This window comes from Strix aluco, chromosome 9 (genome assembly GCF_031877795.1).
Source record: "Strix aluco isolate bStrAlu1 chromosome 9, bStrAlu1.hap1, whole genome shotgun sequence".
NCBI lineage: Eukaryota > Metazoa > Chordata > Aves > Strigiformes > Strigidae > Strix > Strix aluco.
In genome coordinates, this window is record NC_133939.1 from 19,266,469 (window position 1) to 19,289,971 (window position 23,503).

The following is a 23,503-nucleotide window of genomic DNA, read 5'->3' on the forward strand; positions in this document are numbered from 1 at the left end:
GTATTTGCTGACATTAAGGATGAAAGGTAAATATAAGAGAAACCAAATGAATCCCAAACAAACTCCAACAGGAGATTGAAGAATTTCCCATTGGATTTTGGGTGTCCTATGAGACAGTACAGGTATCTCAGTGTACTTCTTAATCAGATCGAGGAAGATGAAGCACCTGAACCCCATTTGTCTCATGATGAAGGCTCAGAGGCTGCCTGAGCCCAGGCAAGGTTTGTCATCTGCAGCTCCCAGGAGAGTGAGGAATAAGCAAGGGAACTAAATGAGCAGCCATCTTCAGGACATAATTTCAAGACCCAGCTGGTAAGCCAGCATTTTTAAACACAGAAAAAGCCTGCTGTGTTCACTGTCAAGACAGGACAAAGAAACACAATGGAGAACAGGAATAGAAGAACAAGAAAAGAAAAATTAAACTCTCCTCCATTTCATCAGCCCCTGGAAACAGAGAGGGAAAGTAATCACTTGGTTCCTCTGTGTTCCAACATGATATTCGTATTTTTCTCAGTATACCTGTATCTGGAGCATTCTGTTTTCATGTCACAATAAAACAGATGAGATTACCCACCTGAGAGCAAGAGTAAAGCCTTTACATGGATCACAGAAGAGACACAAGCTCCCAGGAACTTGCTACAAAGGAACCAGAATTGATACAACCTCCTGTTTTTATCACAAGTTTACATTACATGCAAACAACAGAGGATTAAACTCCTTTTCTACTAGCTTACTCTTCTCTCCAGATCATGATCACCATCCAGTTAACAAAGACACTGAGCACTAGAGTTAACTGCTGTTGCATCAAAGCTCATTATCGGACCAGGCAGCTCCTTTTGCACAAATACAATGAGCTTTGCCTTTTACCTTACCAGTTTTGAATAAGGTTGTTAAGATAAGAATTCCACATGCTCCCATTTCTAACCATTGATGGGTTAGGAGGGCTCTCCAGAAGTCATCTAGTCCATTTCTCCACCACATGGAAGGATCAGTTCTCCTAAAAACATGTCTGCTAGAGCTATTCAAACTTCTTCTTAAACCTTTCCAATGACTGAAACTGCTGAAGCTTCTTGGGCAATCAACTCCAGTGCTCAGCTATTCTTAATGCAGGAGGTCATTTACTAATGTCTCATTTAGATTTCTCTTGCTGCAACTTAAACTCATAATTTGTCTTATTTACACTGGGCAGATTTACAGTTTATTCCCTCTCTCCACAACAAGTTCACTATTTCCAAAATTTACAAGCTGAGGCACCACTGTGGCTTGCCCTCTCTTTGCCATTCTGCTTCTGCTCAAAGCACTTTCTCCATCTTGTTTCTCTGCATGTGTATTTCTTTTCTTACCCCGAGAGAGACAGGCAGGTAGGATATCACAAGGCTGTTTCAGGAGAAGACATGCACATCCAAAGGCTGATGCATACAGGCACACACAGTTATAAAGTACTCTGAAACAAGAAAAAGAAAAGATTTGCATTTAGGATGGTGAGCAGAGGGTCCAGTAGTAAGGAAAACCCAAAAGCTCTGAAGTGTAATTTCTTTCACCCCACTATTTAACATTCAAACAGATCTTCAAAAGCAATGTCAATGACTATAGATACTTCATGCACCACCACTCAAACTTGGCCACATTTTCTCTGACAATCACCGTGTTTGATAAATCTGTGATCTAGGAAACAAAGCGCTCACTGACTTTGCAGAAGATCCTGTCAAGCTATAAGCAATACCCACCACACATCAAAATCAGATGGCTCCAACTCCAAAGCTTTATTCACTGTGACAGAGGACAAATCTTAATGTTGCCACTGGTGACTTTATTTACAGTGTCACTGAAACCAACAGAGACAAGACTTCTAGTCTACTCTGACATTTGAGTGTGTATAATTATGGGATAGACACAGAGGAGAAAAGTCAGGTCTGAGGAAAGATTGAGTAACTTTTGTGTTCACAACACAGTCCTTGCCTCCCAAGCTTCAGGATGTTCTATCTACCAAAAAGAAATCTTTCTCCTGAACACAAGGGTTTGGTGACAACGAGGAAATAATAAAGAAAGGATTTACATGAGTGTGTTTTGAAACACAGGGGAGACCTCTGAATAACAAAAACATTTCAAATTTCATGAGAAAGAACAAGCAACAGGGGAGAGCAACAATAATACATTTGCCATCCTACTTTTGGAGGCTCTCAGAAAAACAGAGCTAGACAGTAGCAGACAATTTGCCACAACAGCATCTTTCAGCAGTGGATCACCTTTTGCAGCCCATCTTGTCTCAATTCCTGTTTTCCCTTAGCAGGGGCTGCTGCTAGCCCCAAAGGCTCAAGCAGCTTTGTAACAAATATGCCTTCTCCAAGGGCTGAAGCCAAGAAACACTTAATTTGCCACCTGCTGTGAAAACAAGATGCCTGTTGCACATCTAAGGGTGTGCCAGTGCAACAACTCAGTGTCCTCTCCATGCACCATCCATCTGACAATCCCTTTCGCTACTGCACTTTGTCCATCTCTAAGCTTCCACTTGGGATGGCTTTTGGTTTTTTTCCTTTGCAGTCTTTCTCAGCTGCCCTGGACTTTTGCTTTCCTTGATCATTTCCACTTTTACCAATGCCAACACTTAACAGCCAGCCCAACTGCTGTCAGCACAGGAAGGTGACACGCTCCTATTTAGCACAGATTTGATAACAGAAGTGCTGTTTCCAAGGCTAAAGAGGAATACCTGCACCAATAATGTCCCTACAGCAGCACACAGTAGCTGCGGAGACTGAGCAACAAATGCCTGTTACTGAAGATGAAGAACTCAAAGTAAGCTCAAAATATATGATGGCCAACTAATAAAAGAGTTTAAATGCATGCCCATCTCTAAGGGTAAAAGCAGCTCCAGAGACTTCAGCATCAGACATGTTACCACCCAAAATACTAGTGAGAAGAGGATGTTTAGCAAAGGATAGAGCTACAAGGAGCGTTTCCACCAAGAAAATACACCCATTTCTATGGCTGAATTACAACAGCTGTTGAAAACCATGGAGTAGCATTGAATGGCAGCTTAGGACAGGGAGCCAAGACAAGTACCACGTGCAATTGAAACTGCCAAGGGATTAAGTTAGGTCAAATGTAATTACACAAACTGGAACCTGGCCAGGGTACTGGCTGGTTTAAGAAAATTAAAAGAGGTGTTCAGAAGTTTCAGAGATGGAGTCCTCCTCCTGTTAATTATTTGGTGAGTCAGTCACTGAAGTCTCAGTACTCTGGGAGGCTGTCTGAAAAAAAGGGAAAAAATGAGGCATAAACTTGAAAGGCATTAGAAGCGATTAGCAAAAGCCTTTGTTCTCCATGGCAATCCTTGCTGCACTAGTGCGCGAAAGCCTTTCATATTCATGCTGAAAAGTGGCCTTAGTTCCTTTGATACTTCTGGGAGGAAGCGTTTAAATTTACAAATATCCCACTGTCAGAAGTTACAGACAACAGTCGAGGAACTTCTGCGTATCCCAGCCAGATCATACATAGCTCTAAACCCAGTTCTCAGGCAGGCAGTGCTCCTGCTGAAGGAATGCAAACAAGGACACATGGAAGCTCATTGAGACCTGGAGCAACGTCTACTCTACTTCCTATCTGTGTATGAAAGCCAGGTCATGTGGAAAAGGAGGTTGCAACCATGTGAGACAGTGGCCTCACCTTCATTCAGATTTTGGAAGACGGGGAGCATGCAAGGCAAGCAATGGTAAGGAGACCAGAAAGGATGCTTTGTGGTCTGGCAGCTGAGGTCACTTTGAAAGGTTAGATCCCATTTATGCCTCTGCCATAAACCTCCTGAACAATAAGAGGAAAGTCACATATATCAAATTTTTCCCAGATATTTATTGCTGTGCCTTTTCTGGCTAACTACAGACACAGAAAGACCATGTCCAGAAGAGACAGGAACCAGCAGTCATGGATTGAGATTCTCTGTTCAATCTCTAATTGAAACTTGTACTATAACCATGTACAGCGCTACAAAACATGAAGTGTTCTGAAAAAACAGGCATTGTAAGTCTCAGTTTTGGCACCTGAAAATAGTAGATGTCTCCGCTACCTCTGCATCTGAAAATCATCATTAGAGATACACTCATTACTGTCTTTGAAGCAGTTGGATGAGACAGTAAAAGCAGTACGGAATTCAAGATTAACCTTTTTAGGTAGCTTATTCAGTGAACTGTTCAGATGATGCACATTAAATAAACCAATTTTTTGACTGATGTGAAGAAAACAGAAAGATTAAATAGCTATCTTCTCAACAAGTGCCATACACCAGGCATGTTGAGTGACATGGTTTCCTCTTGAAGCGACAGCAGGTGAACACAACTGAAGCCTCTGCCATATTGATTTCATGCACTTTTTTTTTTTTAACTTTCAGAAAACAAGCCAGGAAAAGGCAGACATTTCACAGCACAGATTGGTGCAATTTGTGCTAATGGCCTAAGCGTAGATGCAAGCAGCAGCTCACTTCTCTTCGTGTGGAACAGTCAACAGGGCCAAGTTCTGGTGAGACAACTGCTACCACAGCACACCTTGCCCCAGCCCAGCAACACCTCCTCCAACAGCTTCATAACAAACAGGGCAAGAACTAAGAACAAAGGAGAAAGTCTGTGCTGTCTTGCAATGGTGTGCAAAAACCAGACACAACCAACTGTGAATCAAGGTTGCAGTCTCTGCTGACCACATGCAAGCTGTTGCACTTCGATGTAGTCAAGCGCTCTTCCAGATAGCAAAACTACAGATGCCCTAAATCCCTCATCCCTGGTACTCCTCTGACAAGGCAAGTCACTTCCTTGGAGTCCTCAGGCATCACAGAGACAGCAAGAACACAGATTTCTTTTATAAATAGGAGCAAACAGTACTGCAGTTCTTTCCATTCTTCCCAAGGGCCTTCCAACCAGCGTCCTCTGAAGCAGCTCCACTGCTTTAGCTGGAAAGACCTGCAAAAAGAGGTTTTGACAGAAGCAGAGACCTAGCATGGGAAACCAGAGCCAAACTGGTACAAGTCAGAGGAGATCGTAAGCAGCAGTATTATACTGCTTTTTGGGTTTAAAATAATCAGCAAGGTCAATATAGAGCATGTAGCTATCTCCCGGCCTGTATACGCCCCAAGCTATACGCACCGACAGCATTATGCCAAAGGCCCTCACAGGTCTCTGCAGCAGAGTCACCAGCAGCTCCCAGCCCTAAGCACCCTCATTAGCAAAAGGTGGAGAGGACACTTACCGATGATGTTATTGCCCTGAACAGCGGCATGCCTCATCCCTTCTCCTCGAGTCGGGATGAAGAGCCGTGCTTTGCCTTGGCGTTGCAAGGAGCACTCGCCCCGCTCCTTGGTGCACGCCATCGCCAGAGCCACATGCAGGGACTGTTGCACATAAGGGGAAAGCACAGCACTGATGCTACGCGGACCACAAAGAATGTATTTTTTAGCATGACCACACACACCAGGCCAACCCACACAGCAGATACTGGGGAGAGCAGGGCAGCCCGAAGGGTTTCATGCTGAAGAGGGACCGGCTGCCAAGAAGAAAAGGTGGCTGGAACATGAGGGGGAGATCTCCCTGCACAGCAGCAGTGATTAACCGATACTGATAATGGCCTCTAGTACCTGAAATGAAGCATAAGGAAATGTCATGAAAAGGACTAATGCCAATCAGTAATAAAGACAGAGTCAGGGCTGTTGCTCAAATAAGAATTTTTTTTTTTGCCTAGGTTACTTGTTGATAAAAAAAAAGTTTCCGCATGCAGGGACATCCTGTTCGCTGTATTAAATTAAAGGGATGATTCAAGAGGGAACAGCTTTCGGTAAGCAAGGGGGGAAAATCAATTTCAGGTTGCTACGGACAACTGGGCTGTCTCCTGTAAAACTAAATTGGATTCAGCTCTATGAACCTGAACACTAAACATTCCCTGAAATACAACACACACACGCTCTCTAAATAAATAAATACAATAAAATACAGTCTTCTGTCATCTCTTGGCTTTTTTTTTGCTGAACTAAGGACGTGCTCAAACCTGCTAATTACTGCAAAATACAGGACTGGTGTTTTGGCTCAACAGGGGCTTTCTTTCCTGACTGCCAGTTCAACACTGACTGCCGCCTTATGGGGAAAAGATATTTAATGGCAGGGTGGCATTTGGCAAAATGAATCAGAGCAGTGCTCAGATTCACCATGCTCTGGGCCCTTTTGTGTGCTCTGGGCTTGCAGTGGGATCTAAAACAATGTTCTGCTGATCGAGGCTCCTGCAGAGCTCAGCTAGCAAAGGCTGGAGAAAACTCAGCCTGGGGCTTTCAACCATGTCCTAGCTGATACTGGATGGAGACAGTTTAATATGCCCATGGTCCTTGAATAGCCTGAATAGAAACAACATCCTCCACCTGAGCAGCAGACCTGTGGTCACAGCAGCCAGGTAGGAACCTCACATGGAGGGACCACTGGGGACAACACAGCGGCTGTGGTCTGACAGCTGTCCTCTCCCCACACCTTGCACTGGAATAATATCAAACAGGTTTTAAGCACCATGCCCACTCACTACAGCAAGTAAAGATGTGTGGGCACAAGGCTGCATCACCTCCACGCCTGTGGGATATTCTCCTCCAGCACATCAGCAGCCCAGAGCAATGCAGAGAAGACCCCCTCTGCAAACCACAGATCCCCCAGTCCTTACATCCCGCTGAACAAGGAGGGCAGGGAACAATGGCAGCCCTGGGAGCCTCACCACCCCTCTGTGCCAGGCACATTAATCCCTGCAGTCCTTGAAAGCCCGGGGGGACTGGGAGCTTGGGAGAGACGTTTAAGAAAACAGAGGCACAATTTGGCAAAGATCAGAGCCACTGGCCAGGATCTGCATCAGGCTTCTCATGGGTTGGAAAGAAGAAGATGAAATCAAGGTGCGGGGGAGCTGATACCCAATGAAATAAGGGAATTGGGCTGTGGCACAGCCTCCAGCACAATGCCAAGCTGGAGCTGCACAGCTAGTTATGTTCCTATGATCACAGTGAGCTCAGCACCAACCATGCAGCATCCTTCTGCATCACAGATGGACCCAGGGGACAGACATCAGGCCATCACAACAGCCCACTGAGAAAATGAAGGGTAAGAGCTGGATGCCAAACCCCAAACCCCTGGTCAGAGAGGCTGGAGCAGAGGAGATCAGGCATCTGATTCTGTACCCTTCCCCAGTAGCTGTTAAGCAATCAAATAAATCCATCTAGATCAATCTCTCCATCAAGACAACAGGAAACATTCCCATCCCACGATACTATAAGTCTTAATTTTATGGAGCAGTTGATGTTTTTCCAATGAAATGTACCATTAAAATATAAGATTTTATTAGCAAAATCAATGATGTGTGCAGAGACAGTCCCTCATGGCTTTTAAAAAAAACTATGAATAATTATAAAACTGATAGCAATAGAGAACATTGTGCAATTATTACAGCTGTTTTACAGGATTCTCTAATAATGATGGCCCCTACTTCTGGTAAGACACCTTAAGGCAGTACCACAAAAAAAAAACAACACACACACAAAAAAAAAGCAACAGAAACACAGCATTCCCCTGCACTTAGAGGGTGCAAACATGGTGCCCACTTTGTGTTTATTGAATTACTTTTTTCCCAGCAAGAAGAGAACATTGTGGAAACTAAAACACCACAACATTTACAGAAATATTCACCAGTCACCCATCTATTTCTCCTTCTTCACCAGTTCCAGTGTTTTGTTGCATTGGAAAAACAACTGGGGGAGATTTACTCCCATTTAAATCTAGCAGAAACGAAGCCAGAGAGAGAGAGGCTGCGACCTTTCAGCACCCACAAAACGCATGATAGTCCTTAACCATACACACAGGTTGGGTATCTGCAGCATCCAAAAACCCTCTGCAAGCAATACACCCACTGGGGACACAGGAGTGGAGTCCTGACACCCATTTTTCCCACCAGGCTCACTTGTTTCCCATGATGAGCAGCCACAATGCTGAACCCACAGCCAGGGCTTTGTGGACACCTGAGCGTGGCTGCCCTTCAGTGTTTCATCCAGCACCACATCCAGCTGTGGAGCTGGGATGGTTAAGGCAGCTGGACCTCCCCATCTTTCAGAAGGAAGACAGATGCGCATGGGACCCAAGTACTCACTATTCTCACCTCCCACAAGGTCCTCCCAGCGTGCCATTCTCCTGTTCTCAACTAGTAGCTATCATCCACATCAATACCATCATAAAGAGCTCAGATAGTCAAAACATTGATGCACCCCAAATCCAACGCTCACCAAGCCCACTGTCCGACTTCTCGGGAAGCTCTGGCTAACACACAAGGAGCACCATTAAGTCCCATTTATTGCAAAGCGCTCAAGAATGTGCTTATATGAAGTGGTGCCAAAAAACAACAACTGCCAGTTGTATCCCAAATGTTTTGCCTAGCACCTACACCTATCTATGCACAGGAGCCTAAGGTCCACTCAGAGATAAAAATAAAGTCTCTACTCCACCTGGCTTTAAACAACCTCCGGATGTGTGTGGGGATGGATGAGGAAAGAGTAACAAGATTACTCAACAGATGTTTTCATTAGCATAAATTTGCCATTCATTCCTCTTTCTTCTACCATCAAACTCCCCTATTATCCTCGCTGGATAATTTACAGTGCTTCTTGCAAAGTACAGTCTCTGAGAACAGAGACAGCATACACTTGATAATGTAAAGTTCAAAGAGCTGAGCCATGCATGACCTGCAAGCATATTGTTGCTATTTCCTTGCATGTATAAAAGGGCTTTGCCTTCATGCAATGCTGGAACTTGTCATCATGAAACACCCTCCTATTACAACATGGCCCAGAGGAGCTACTATTTTGGGTCCTAATAATGTGCTTGGTTTTACAGGAAAGCAAGAAGGCAAGTAACATGGAACAACCCAGCTGTCAAGTAGAGAAACAGATGGAATCCTCACGTAGCTACACAGATTGCCTTAGTCAAGTGCTGTCACAGCCCATCCTTGAGATGGGAAAGCACAGTGCAGAAGCTAGATGAAAGGAGCTTGTGAAATTAAGTAGCATCATTACCTCCACAAGCCCTGTGAAGAGACAATAGAGAATTGCTTTCCAGGCACTCTGATCCCAAGGCAATAAAACATGACTCTAAGTTGTTAGGCTGTTTTTTCCCCTACTAGAAATGCCTTTTGGGCGAGTGACAATTGCTCAATTCTCCCACCTCTCTGGCCCCCACAAAACACAATGAGCATCCACGGAAGGATGCACCAAGAAGCACAGGTCACATCTGTGGTCTCGGAAAAGCTCTCCTGAAGTGAGTGCAAACAAGGCTGGCTGGAGGTGTCCCTGCTAGCATGGCCCCAGGTGCTGGCAGGTCGGCAGGCTGTGCTCTGATTCACTCTGCTGTGGCTTCTAGTCCACAATTTGTCTTCCAGACAATCTAGAAAACCACAACACCTGCCATGGCAAACCAGGAGAGGTGATGGACTGGCCTGACTCTCATTCAAACGCTTGAAAGGATGTTAAATGCAAGCTAACAAACCAGTGCTTTGGAAACCTGGGCACACTTGGGGATATCAGGGCCCACATCTAATAAACACAGGGCCTGTGCTTTGCACCTACAGTCCAAGCTTGGATTAGAGCAGCCTCTGAGTGCAGCTGGCTATTCATGCCCATAGTTATTCAAGCAACAAAGGCTGCACACAGAGGGAAGGCTGAAGCCAGATTATGAATGAAATACCAGGATCGATTCCCTTATCTACCCTCCGCCTCCTGCTAACTGGAAGATGCTATTCAGGGATAATATAATTTAAAGGCAGAGGCTAATGATGAATCAGATTGATTTTTAGGATGAGCGAATGGATGTAATTGCAGTCTACCTTCTTGCAGCTTGCCAAGTCATAGCAAGGTTCAGGACAATCTGGCCTCCTCTCCCCTTCCTCATCGCAGCCCCTTTCCCTCCTCCGTCCCTCACCAAAGAAAGAAAAAACCCTGACAGAAAAGAAATTCCTTTACACAAAATTAAGTGTTGTCTGGGGCCAGCTCAATGCTGGCTTCCCTCTCCCTGCTAAACAGTACAGAGCCTGAATTAATGGATGTGCAGAGGGTCCACTTTCCGGGGAAGAGCAAATTCCAAGCTTGCAGCTGGGAAGAATGCATCGTATGTCTGGTATTCACGCTGTGCCTCTTTTCCTCTTCCTTTTTTTGGCCGTATAAGGAGCTGAGCACAGCAGGCTGGGCCAGGGAGCACAGAGCTGTGTGCTCAGTGCCGTTATACTTCCGACTTTGTTTGTCTTTACTGAAAATCCAATCGATCCATCTAGGAAAAAGGCTAGTGCATACACTGCGGAGCATCGGGCTCAGACATCATGCTCCTGAGATGTGGCATAAAAAGAGGAGCAAGCTGAACTAAACCAGCCCAGCAAGTGCTCCTGCAGAGATGCATGCACATGCACAGGCAGTAATTTTCTTAATTACGTTGGAGGGAAGGGGGTGTTAACTTAAACACTTGAGACTATTTCAGCTACAGTCCTAGAAGTGCTGTTTCCCAGGTTAGCAGCACTCAAGTCATACCTGCACAGGAAATAAAGGCAATGTGGCCTTCAGTGTACACACCTAGGGCCGGGAGGATTACGTGCCCTTGGCCACAGAGAAATATGACGTCTCTAACACACACAGGTTATAAACAAGAGCGGGGGACCATGCTTTAGAAATGCAATTGCTGGGAATTTTTCCTAAAGTCCTGACAATGTCTAAGTTCAAGTCTATTGCAGCGATTTCAGCAGCAGACTGGGATTTCCATATCCCTGATGCAATTACAATATTACATTCTAAAAAATAAAACTTTTTTGCCATTGCTGCTTCTTCTGTAAACAGCAGATTATTCCTGTGGGCATCCAGAACCTTGCAGGAGCAAAAAGAAGAGGAGAAAGACTTATTCCTCCAAAGGCAGGAAATCCTTGATCACAAATACCCAGAAACACTCTGCATCAACTCCCCTTTCTCAACTCTGTTTGGCATCAAAAGAGCAACTCTCATTTCATCCCACAGGAGAGTGGTGACAACAGCTGCAGGGATGAAGACACAAACATGGGATTGATCACCATCAGAGCATGGCAAACAGCCCCAGGAAAGAAGGAAGACCACAGACACACTGCTAATGTCCAGATTGTCGCCAGTTCAGTCCTGGCTTTTCTTCCCATACAGAAGCCCTGAAAATATCTGCAAAACCATCTATGCTGTTCCTTACTCTCAGCTACTTCAAAGCAACGTGCTTCTGTCTGCTTTCCTCAGCCAGGCATCAGGGTCCCAAGCGAGGCCACAATAGAACTGGCCAGGAAGATGATGGGGAACCTTAAAGAAATCAGCAACTTGGCCCACTTCCCCAAGGGTGTTGCCTTTGACCCAGGCTGACTCTCAGTCCCTTGAAGGATGATGCAAATCCTCCGTAACAGGCAGGTTCACAGTCTTCTGCCCCAGATACCATCTCATTCCAGTGTCCAAAATATAAAGATTGACTTAATCCTGAGGCAGGAGGTTTAATCTTCCTGTCAATTTTATTTTGTTCTTTTGCCAGTAGTCGTTAACACTGAAATAATTCTTCACACACACAGAGAAGCATCCAGTCTGCCTCTGGATCTTAATGTCGTTAGTCTCAAAAGCCTCCTCTAGCAACAAGCCCCATGCTCTGAATTACAGGTTGGGTGACAGAGTTGGTGTTTTGGTTTTTTTTTTACCAGCTTCAAGATTCTCATCTTTCATCTTTGACTGTGTACGTGTCTGTGTATCAGGACAAGGAGAAGAGACACACCAAAGCTGCTTCCCCACTCACAGACATCTCTCTGTGCTTCAAAGAGGATGATGCCCCTGCTTTCAGTCCCTCTGCAAACACAATTAGAGGTCAGGACACTGCCTGGGCAGAAGCATGACGCTCCCCATCAGCACCATGCTAGCTTCCCTCTATGGAGACTGAAGGGTGCTGCTCCTTTGGATGACACTACCGACCATCAGAGCCCCTCATGCTTGGTCCCAGGACCACAGCTGCAGGCAGCAGCTCATGAGCAACCCGAACCCACCCAACCATCCCGTCCTGTCTTCCCACCTCTGCCAAGCATGTCAAGTCCCATTCTTTCGCCAGCACCAGTACCTTTGGGCTGCGGTTCCCCATTGCCACCCTCTCCTTGGAGGTCCAGCCCCACTTCCTGAAGCTGCCTGCTCCCTGCCCTCTACCTGCATAGAGTTGCCTGCACCAGGGAATGGGAAGGACAGTGGCCAGGAAACCTCTTCATTACATCCAAATACAGTCTTCAGCCTTCACCTGTTGCATTCAGAAGGAGTCAGGGATGCTCTGAAGCACCCGGTGAAGTGACTTGGATGAAGACACACAGTTGAAACTTGGCTGGGAGAGGGGAAGATTTCCAGCCTCATTAATAACAGCCTGAAATTAAAAGCAGAGCTTGCAGTACAGCTGCAATTCCAGACACCCCGCTGCTTGTGTTAACAGTGTGGCTTTATTATGGTCAGGGATTAAAAACAGCTCCAACAATTAAAAGAGGGAAAAAAAAAAAAAACAACCAACAACCAAAAGAACTACCACCAACAAAAATCAGCAAAATAAAAAATTCCTGTGGGCTGGAATGATTAGCAAAAAAAAGTTGTGTCATGAGGAGCAAGAGTGAATGCTTCCTTCCCTGCTGCTAACAGGCCAACACTTGCCCCCCGCCAAGTGTATTTGTCCCGTACCCGCAGGAAGCCATCCGGTGCCCCGTGGCTCAGCATCAGCCACCATTGGTCCCCAATGGGATGTCACCTCATGGATGTCACCACCATGGGATGACCCAGAGTAGGTGCTCTGTAACCACCCTGCTCCAAGTAGGCAGCTTGGAAATCTTCATCTCTCCTGCTGCCTAAATGCTACAGCATTAAGGAAAAAAAAAAAGGAAAAGAAAAAAAGTCTTGCAATAAACTATTAATATGCCTGGAACTTCTCAGGAGGCAGCAGTCCTTGATGAGCAGCCCGAGGAGGTGGAGGGGTGAGAGGTGGAGAGAATCAGTGGACCTATAAGGCCACTCACAAGAGCCAAGCAGAAGCATGCCCACGTTTCTTGAAGGTGAGTTGGTTGCCCAATGGTTCCTGAAAAGACCATCACCCTGTGTGCCCTAACACCTGCCCACAGCAGCCTGTCACCAGCTGGGATGAGAAGTCAGTGGGAAGCCTTAGTTTGTCATGTCTCGATACAATAGTCATTGCCTTTGAGGACTTGGTCCATAATGGTGAGATTTTAACCTACTTTCTCTTCTTTATAAGAATTAAAAGCAATAAATTCAAGAGGAAAGAGAAAAAACTATCTCACTTCTCTTTCCCCCCCCTTCCTGATATAGAACATGACCTGCTTTCTTTTCAAGCACTGGCAGCTCACCAAGAGGGCCAAATCTCTGCAGCCGAACCCTTTCCAAGGGGAGACCCCTGGGCCTCCACAGGAACAGCTACAGGGACCAAGGGCTATGTAGGGACCTCAAAAGCCCTGGAAAGCAGTTTGCTAAACTCCTGTATGAGCAAGGGGGAGAATAGAAATAAATTAAAAACAAGGAATCACCTCCATGCATGCACATAAGGCAACAAACAGAATGGGAGCAGGAAAAATAGACATTCAAAGCTGTTTCTCCAGGTCACCAAGGATAAGTGATTCTTCACACCCCAAAATACGGAGGAGGTGCAGCCCCCAGCCCAGGGAAGGGGGCTGTGAGGAGTGGCCCACCAATACCTGTGCAGAACCTCCCACCATCTCAGCACACACAGCAGTACTCACTGCTCCCCTCTGGTTTTGGGGAGCACAGAGGCAGGAAGTCCATATTCAGCAAGGAAGAGATGATCCTTCACTCCGTTATTACCACCATGGTCACGAAAATTGCCATAGTTTTAAGCTTGGCACCTTTCTTCTCCATCAAGATGAGATAAAAACCAAGGGTGATGTGTCCAGGGAAATCACCTATGTTCACTGCAAAGCTATTGAGGACCACGAGTCCCTTAAGGGCCAAAAATATCAATGTGAGGCTCACACTTGCTTTTTCTCAACAGTATTTCTCCTGTCTGTCTTCACAGGTTTGTAGACCAGTTGCTCAGAAGCTCTGGAGTTTGGGATTTCTTCTTTTATTTCACTGTTGCTTTTGCCTTTGAACAACAAAAGAAAGCAAGCACAGAAAGCAAGCACAGATGCGGCACTGCAGGAAGGTAAAAGTTTCCTTTCAGCTAAACAGAGCCACATCTACAGCTCTTCCACCACTGCAGACTCAAGTCAACCCAAACCTGGCCCATCAACCAAAGAAGCCTTCTTTGTACTATATGGATATAAACTCAAAGACCAGAGGCCATCTGCAGAGACATGCTCTGGGCAACAAATTCCCGCAGCTACCAAAGAGCTGCGATACTCCAGAGCCAACACAACAGTGGCCATCTGCACCCAATACAACGGACCCAGACTCCTCCAGCGTTTCCCATGGGCACATAACAGGACAAATCTGGTCCTCATGGCTGCAGCATCCCAGCAGTAAAAGCAATACTGGGAGCACCCAACAGATCTGAGCCCTGTTCTCGCTCTGGGATGGATGAAGAACTATTTTCCATACGGGATCGAAGCTCCCTTAACGGGGATGTGACTACTAGGTGACAGAAGTCTTCACCATTTTGGGAGACTTCTAGAACAGTGAATTCAGGTAAATTCCTGCTGCTGTAATGAAGGATGATGATGCCCAATCCAAACAAAGAAGATCCATTGTTATATGACAATGCATATGTCTAGACAGCTGCTCTCAAAAGCCTGACAAAAACATTTTACACTGTTCGTTTTCATAAGCTCAGAAACTCCAAGCCAGGCTGTGAAAACCCTTTATAATTCCCTTCACTGTAGGGCTACGAAGGGCTTCAACAGAATTGTACTTGAAGCCGTGTCTGCAAAAATATCACATCTAAGGTGGCAAGTCCCCAGCAACCACACAGCTGTCTGCACCATGTCCAGGGCTGGTTTGATAGCATAAGAAAACCAAAACCTCCTTTCTTTTTCCCAGCAGAAGCCTCCAGCATTTCAAAAACATTTAAATTAAAACTAATAAACCTCACAATATACTTTCTTTTTCAGACAACAGAGTACTTTCTAAATACCAAGGTGACTGCAACCAAAAGTCACCGCGGCTTAACAAATTTGGGTGAAGTGACTTCTCAGTGGTTTCAACTAAAGTGCTTTGCCTTGCGTTTACAGCAGGCTGGGAGCACACATGGTCGCCACAACTCAGCCAACGTTCAGCTGTGATGACGAACACCTCCCTGCAGCCTCGCAGTCCCATGAAGGGAAGCATTATCCTCACTTTGCAGACAGGAGAAATGGAAGGTCAAGAACAACAAACCACAAAAAACTAAACAAACAAAAACAAAACAAAAAACAGCCCAAGAGATGAAATTTGAAGCTGCGCTGCCCCATCACACTCACTCCTGGGTGGAAAAGAAGGGGATGCTTGACAAATGTGGGATGATGGCTGCACCAGGTACAGCCTGGCAGGAGGTAAATGGGCTGAGGCTTAGGGAAAGCATATGGGACCAGGAGGAGCTGAGCAAGTGCCAGCCAGCAAGGAAGATGCTGTGGCCATAAAGCCCATGGCAAAAAAAGAGAAAAAAAAAAAAAAAAAAAACAGACGATCCAGATCCTGTCCTTACAAATAGATGCTACAATCTTTATCCTACATAGGACAACTGCATTGAGAAAGATTCCCCCCCTCACCCCACAATTTGTGACACTCTACATCACAGCTTTTTAGGTGCAAGTAATAACCATCCCCGTACAGGCAGATGGGGATCAATGCTACAGCTAGTGTCAAGCTGGGCTGCTCCTGCTCTTGAAGAACTGTGCTTCCAGCTCCAATAGAAGGATCCCCATGTGCTCAGACAGCCCAAATGGCCAAAATCAAGCCAGTGCTGAGCACTGCCTTCCCTTAGAGATTTTACCAACAAACATCTGAATAAAATCACAGTGGGCCACCTGCATATACTCCTCCAAAAACATATTTGGTTCAAACCCACTCCTCCCTCATCTCCTCTGACATAAGATCATATTTCTCCATTAATAGTTGAGGTGCTGCTGACACCCTGAGCAGGAGGGTGATCCCCTTTCAGAGCTGGTCCCCTTCCAGAGCTTCAAAGTTTCAGTGAAATAACCAGCTGCAGCTCAGGGTGGAAATCAACACTGGGACCAGTAGCTCTCATCAACTACAACAGCTCTAGAATTCTCTTTAGAGCATTATTGGAATTCATTGGTTTAAACACACTAATATATCGAACCCACCAAGGACTTAAACTTTGTACCTATACAATTCAAGAACACATTCATTACAAATGTCATAACACACCTACAGTAAACTATTACTGCATTTCCAGAGAAGAAAATCTAGGCATCTGTAGGAGCAGTGGGTTGTCAGAGAGAGTACTACAGTCAAAGAAAGAACTCTGCTTTCCCCCTATTTTCCAGCCCATCACAGACACATGCTCTCAAGAATCCAAGTCTTTCCTCATTAAATGAGGAACGAACCACCTTTCTGGGGTGACACCTCAAGCGTTGTTTTTTCTTCCCATTTTAGCATGTGCAAGCCTTGAGGAGCTAAGGGGACCTGTGAGCTGCTGCTTCTCAAAGAGACTGGACACTCCTGAACAACAGCTCTGAGTAGTTCAAAGCTGGCACCCTCCAATTTCTGCCAACTTGCTTGGTTCCCAAAAGACAGTCTATGGTCCTTCTTCTAGATTGACACATCCATTTTTTCACTAGTCCTCTGATAAAAAAAAATGGATGTTTGATGCAAAGAAACATGCATCAGTACAGCTAGAAGATGTCAGCATTGTGCAAACAAGCCCTCAGCACCACATCATACATGGAGATGAAAGCCACAAGATCCCATCCTCCTCTTGCTAAGGTACATTTGTATTAGTGGGATTTAAAATGGATTTTAAGCATTAGCTGAGAACCTTCCTCAGTAAAGGGAGTCATCCAGGCACCTTCGCAGGAACAAACCTCCTCCTCAGGGCAACCTGATGTTGGAAGGTTTTGCTCAGGGCAACACTGGACAGAGGACTCAATCACAAAAGCACCCAACATCACTGCTGGTCTTGGCAAGGTTAGATTTACTACAACAAGGACTAGAAAGAGGATCTGCCTAGTCCAGAGGCCAGAAGTCCAAAAGGCAAGCCAAAAAGTAATTTGTTCCCTTTCCTAGCAAACTGTGTTTTCAGCTGGAAGTCACTTGGCAGCCTTCCTACCAGAGGATGCGGCAGGTCAAGACAAGGGTCCATTCCTGGCCAGGCTGAACAGGGACATGAAACACAAGAACAGACAGCACTTTGCAAACATGGGCTGAAACACCAGGAGAACAGCATCTGCTGGGCTGTCCTTGGACAGCAAGGCACACTGCTGGCCAGGGCTGCCTGGCTCCAGAAAGCACCAACCTGCAGTAGAGCAAGGATGGTACCAAGGCACATAGAGAAGTAGCCAAGGCAAGTCTTCAGGCACCACACATGCCTCGTGAACAACTTTGGTTTCTTGTTTCTGCGAAAATCAAATACGGTGGCATTCTATAAGAAAAATGTCACTCAAACACCTTATTAAAGGCAGTTTCCTCTCCCACCCCATTCATCAAATGATGCTGTTATTTCCAGGCAAAATGTTAGTCTTCTCACGAAGAACCTATATTTTAGCACCGTCTATTGTTATATATTTTAAAAGTTCTACCAAAAAATCAATTCAGAAGCAGAGTGTCCCATCCACCTGAATAGGAATTTACCTTAAATAAACCTCACGCACAGGGAATCCCATAAGTGCTTGGGGAACAATGCTCAGTGGGGAAAAGATGCAGCAGTAACCACATTACTTTTCCCTTCTAGGCAGTAGCTCTCCACTTAAATATTATACAATGCACCTGCTTATTATTCTTATTACACAATATTGCATTCAAATCCATGCTGTAAGCATCCCACGCATCACAAAAAGACTTCAGGAAGGAAAAAAAAAATACATTAAAGGAAAGTAATCTATAGTAGCACATTACACCGCACCAATTTCAGGCAGGCTGTCATTCTGATCACACCAGACGGCATTTCAACTCCAGCAGTATCCTTCAGTGAAACATCCTTGTTACAGCATTATTCTTGCTACGGGGAGCCCTTTTGAAATGAATGGTACAAATTCTGTTAGTCATTTCAAAAGGACTGCTGTTGCTCAGAGCGCTTTAACTTTTCACATCATCTTTTCCAATAACTAACAAAGCAGTAAGGCCTAAACAGGCCATCTTTAAGGAAAGAATTAAAAATAAATAAATCAGCACTTGCCTTGGAAAGGAACTACAGAACAGGGCTGTGAATCCCAACTCAGGGGAGCCTTATGTGCCATTCCAGATCCACGTCAACTCAGAAAATCACTTAAGTACATGATTAACTTTAATACATGCTTAAGTTGCTTTGACTTCCGTAGGACTTACGTGCTTTCCTGTACAGAAATACTCTCTTAAACCAGATCCTGTTTTGTAGGGATGCTGCATACACACACACGTGCACATGCAGCTTACGCCCTCAGGAAAGCTCTGGCTTCTTAGCTTAGCTGCAAAACAGACTGACTTAATTTTGTGCCCACCTATGGACCTAAATGTTTCACACAGAGCTTTAAATAACCACCCTGAGGTTTGGAAGTGCTTTATCTGGGACAGGGACTTTATGAAAGGTCAGGTCGAGGTTTTAGACTTGGTAAGTGATGCAAAGGCTGATGAGACACACTAGAATACACTGGAGTTGCAGACCTGTCCAAGAAGAGAAGATCTTCCTGGGCCCAGTTGTGTCTGCTCTAGACCACACTATGGACCAGGCCTGGGCTGTGCACACACAAGTTACCAGCAGGACCTTTCACCAGTCCTTTCTGAGCCACCACTTTGCCTGGTGGGATACAGGTTATGGCTCAAAATACCGCAAGGTTTTGTCCACATGTTTAAAGACATACAGACCCACAACCAAGGAGCCTCTCAGCTTCAAATGGAATACGACATTTCAACGCCTCTCCATACTACCCCTAAGGAAGACAGCAATTTCCTCCCTGTCTTCCACCCCACTTCTTCACAGGGCATCTGCAACTGCTAAACATCCATACCATTTCTCTCAGATGTCTGGGATTTTCTGTGGCCCAGGATAGCAACCTAAAGTAGACCCAGGAAAAACAGGTATATCAGGATGCCACTGACATCCCATTCCTGCCAGGATGCTCCATGTCAAACCCAGTGAGGTCTTAGATTGCCAGGCCAGATGTTTCCAGTTCACCATGTCATGAAGGAAAATGGTTATGGCATGGTGCTGCAGCCAACCGCTTGCAAAGGACCACAGTTACCGGCCCACATTATGCTTGCAACTACCACCGTGCAACCCAACATATCCCCCCACCACAGCAGCTAGTGCAGTGTTGTTTCACATAGGCAACTGCAGAGCCAAGAGCAAGGAAGGGTGCAAAAAGCAACAGAAAGCACTCTTTAGTCCTGTCCAGCAAAGTGGACTGAAGAACTACAGCAATGACCAAAAGACATATGAACCAGCCATCAAGGAGCTCTTGTGTTTCAAAACAGAACCTCAGCCAAAAAAGGTTCCTTTGCCCAATCCCTCCTCTCACCAGCTACTCTCTTGCTATTACAGTTAATTGCAAGCACATCATTCCTACTGCTTGTCTGATAGAAAGAAACTCCTACTATGTAGGATCTTGGTTTGCCCATTTTGCCCATTCTCAAGGCAATGCAATAAATTATTATTATATATGTCGGCTTTGCAAACAACTAAAGCATCCATGCTGAGTGATTGCACAGGGGCATGCTGTTTCTCAGTGTGATCCAAAATAGCCAAGATATTAAAATCCCACAAAGAACTGAGTTTCTAATGGAAAAAATTGATGGGCCAGATGTTGACACTGATGATTATTTTCCTAGCCTGAGGCAGAGCCCAAACCCCTCTAGGTTAGAGGGCCTCACCCTTCCCTGTTCCTCAATGACCCACATTACAGCCTAGCTGCTCTCACATCCACCCACCCCTTGGGTTACTCACCCAGAAGAGTGATGCACACTATCCTTTCCAAGTCCTGGCCCTTCCCCTGCATTAATCATCACTCCCAAAGCACCTCAATAAGGGATCAACTAGTTCTACAGTGCTGAAGTTGGCATGGGAGAAGAAACACTTCACAGTAAGACATCAAATGCTGCATCCAGGTTTTGGATTCCCCCAGCTCAATGGCTCCACACAACCCTCCATTTGGGGAAGCCCCAACTGAATAAAACCCAATTCTGCTTCAACACTCTGTTCAGCAGTGCAAGATGACGTTATTCTACCTCTTGAAATCCCTCTCTTCCTTTTGGATGCCACCCAGTGAAAATATTATGATGAGAAATAGCTGTGGATTCAAAATCTCAAGGTCTTAAGATGGAGCCCTTTGCCAGGCAGCAAGAAAGAATCAGGACAGCACACTCATGCTCCCAGTGCACCTACAACTTCTCTGTGCCTGGGATTGGCGTCCAATTCAAACCCACACTGGCCTTTTTAAACCACTTCTCCCCAGCATGGCAAAACAGGCTCCAGGACCAATGGAGCTGCCTGACCATCAGCTTTGTGCCTGAAGCCAAGACCAAAGACGCTGCTTACCAGGGCTGCTGCACAGAGGGGCACCAAGTGACAGCATTCCCTGCTGCAACACAACTTCAGGGCTTTTCTCCCCACTCTGGGACCTCTTGGACCCTCTGCAATGGGATCCTGCATATCCAATAGCATGAGGGTTCACAGAGCTAAGGAGAAGTCTCAACCTGCACTCCCACACAAAGGGATGAGGGGGTTCGAACTGCAAGGTCTCTGTGCAAGTCTTGCATATGAATATGAGGTGCACAGTGATGACGACCCTTGCTCCAACTGAAGGCTAAATGCCTGCCTTTGCCTCTCAAAACACATAGATGTCAAAATATCTGCTGATAAGACAAATTACAGAAGCAATTAGTGACCACATAGTGACTGCAGGGAGGAGAGCCATCACTGCAAGCCTGCCCGTGGGAAGTGCAGCATCCCAACGTGCCTCCCACAAGAATAAAATCAAGCTCCATCCAAAAGTGAAAAGAAAATAGAAAAGTTTACTGCCTGTGTCATTTAAATATGGATTTCTACTACAAAAACACACCAGGAGCCTGCCTCCCTCCCTCAGCTGCTGCACAGAAACATCATATCTTCCTCCAAAGGTGACAAAAGAGCAAGTAAGACCAGGAGTGACAAAGAGGCAGGAGGAGGAGAGTTGCTGAGTGCTGCGACTTCTCATTTCAAAGCAACAAACTTTCTACCATCAAGTTCTACTGTGTCAATGAAGGGTGAGACTTCAGAAAAATACAGGTAGTTTCAGGACCTTGTGCTGAGTCCCTTGCCCACCTTTTCAATATGTTAAAGAAAAATATTTTAAAAAAAACTAAGTGGTTGCCAGTAGTTTCTTTCTCTCCTCCTTGCTGTGGGAAAGTCTTGCACAAACCATGGTAGAAACTAACTACTTTGAAATACAAACATCTATTTAACATGAAGCAAAACTGGAAAACATAGTTTTCCTAGAATTATAGTGTGAAATTTCAATAGAAAGGAATGTATTTTCTTTGAAGTCAGCGCCATCCTTTCAAGCTGTGCTTCAATCACCTGAATCACATGCCTAAGACCACCAACGTGATGCAATTTCTATCTCCAAAGTTTTGGTACTGTAGAATTTACTCATTTAAGCTGTGAGAGAGGGAAGCACATTACATGCTGCTGAGAGCATTTGCACACGTGAACACAGATGAGGATGAGGTGAGATTAGGACAAACTTGCAGGGAATTAGCCCAGTGGGTTATTTATTCCATGACAGCACAGATTAAAAGGGCTGACTGTCCCTTTGGCCTTATGAGCGCTCACGTGAGTTATCAAGCACGTTTTATATTGGAGGAAAGGGGAGAAGATGTTATCATCCAGGTAAATGTCTCAATAAATAAACAGTTGGTGCATACAATAAACAGCACTTTGCATGTGATTAGCATGACACCTCCAAGGATTCCAAAACACCTTACAAAGAAATGCTCTTTCTAAGCGTCCCTGGGGTGGGTGGGCTGCATCAGTCCCAGCTGAGTTAGAGGGACTGACTCCCCAGCCCAATCTCAGGGTCCTCAGGCAGGACCAGCCTTGCCCAGTATGCTCCAGTTCAGCCGCATCACCCGCAATCAAAGCCTCCCAGTCCACCCCGGCACAGACAAGTGCCTTGCTTGTGCCCTGTCCTACTGGAGCATGTTTCACCAAGGCTCTTGAGAGATTCAGTAGCAGAAACCAGACGGCCTCACTCCTACTGACCCATTCTCACCGTAACATATTTCTCATTTCCAAGCAACTGGCTGTTCTCTCTTGGTTCTGGTTAATATTTGTGTTTTAATGCTTTCTAGGAACCATTCCAGCTTTACATCACAACAAATACCACTGGGTAGGGGAAACACTTAATCTGCCTGGCTGTGCTTTGGGTACTTCACTTCAGAAACTGGTCCAGGCAGTCACATAAATGGCAGTGCCTGCCCCATGGCCAAAACTCTCCCCACACACACTCAGCCCCACTGGTGACAGGGCCCGTAGGTCTGAAGGTGGCTTTCATCAAGGCTGAATTCTGGAGCTCCTCCAGAAATCCTCCAAGGAGCATGAGCAAGCAAAATAAAGAGAAACCCACAAAAGCTTGAGACCAAAGGACTCTCTGAGTTCCTTTTTTTTGCAGACACATTGGGTGTGTCCCATTTTCTTCCTCTTCGGCCTCACCAGCAGCAGGTCTTTCCACAGCCATCACTGTCGTACTACATGTCTGACTGAGGCTGAGCTAGTGTTGTACAATACACAGGAGGAGGTTTCCACAGCACCACTTACCAGAAGGGGAAGCCGAGGCACAGAGAAGCATGAGAAGTGCTATTCCAAACTTCCAAGAATCAATTCACTCGAGACTATTGATTCTGGAACTAACCTCGAGCCTGGTCTTTTTAACTTACAGATTTCCACATGAACCCCACCAAAACACAAGTGTCACACTGGTCTTCTATGAAGCACTGAAGGGGCCCAAAATTACACAAGGAATCTGTGACAGAGCTGAAAACAGCAATACTGGATTTTGTGGGTTCACAACCCAACTTACCCTATAAAATATTTCTCCATCTCTTGAGAGCTTCTGTTTTACAGGATTCCTAGAATTTTACATACAAAGTGGCACCCAGGACAAACAAAACGAAAAAAGCCCTTGGCTGGAACCAGGTGGACTATCACAAGGACAGGTACCAGACATACCAATGGTTTGGTGCCTCAGGAGGGACAGCACAGGGCACAAGGTCTGGTCCTATTAAAACATACAAATTGTCATCTCTTCTCTCCTGCCACCGAGATTGAAACAGGGCAGGAAAGACAGGAAGTAAGAGGCCCACCTTTGTAGGAAGGCA

The 23,503-nt window shown here is 45.5% G+C and overlaps 1 protein-coding gene across 19 annotated transcripts in view; it reads right to left on the reverse strand.

The window, feature by feature from the left end:
- LPP (LIM domain containing preferred translocation partner in lipoma) overlaps nt 1-23,503 on the reverse strand; it is a 348,295-nt gene that overhangs the window by 273,313 nt on the left and 51,479 nt on the right. For 11 of the 19 annotated variants that reach the window (XM_074833988.1, XM_074833984.1, XM_074834002.1 and 8 more), the window contains one exon: nt 1,344-1,444. The exons of 7 other annotated variants lie outside the window; for them this stretch is intronic. The gene's annotated coding sequence lies outside the window, so the exon portion shown is untranslated. Of the gene's footprint in view, nt 1-1,343; nt 1,445-5,229; nt 5,372-5,464; nt 5,584-23,503 lie in introns of those variants that run through there. One more of the 19 variants, XM_074833985.1, reaches the window with a different exon arrangement.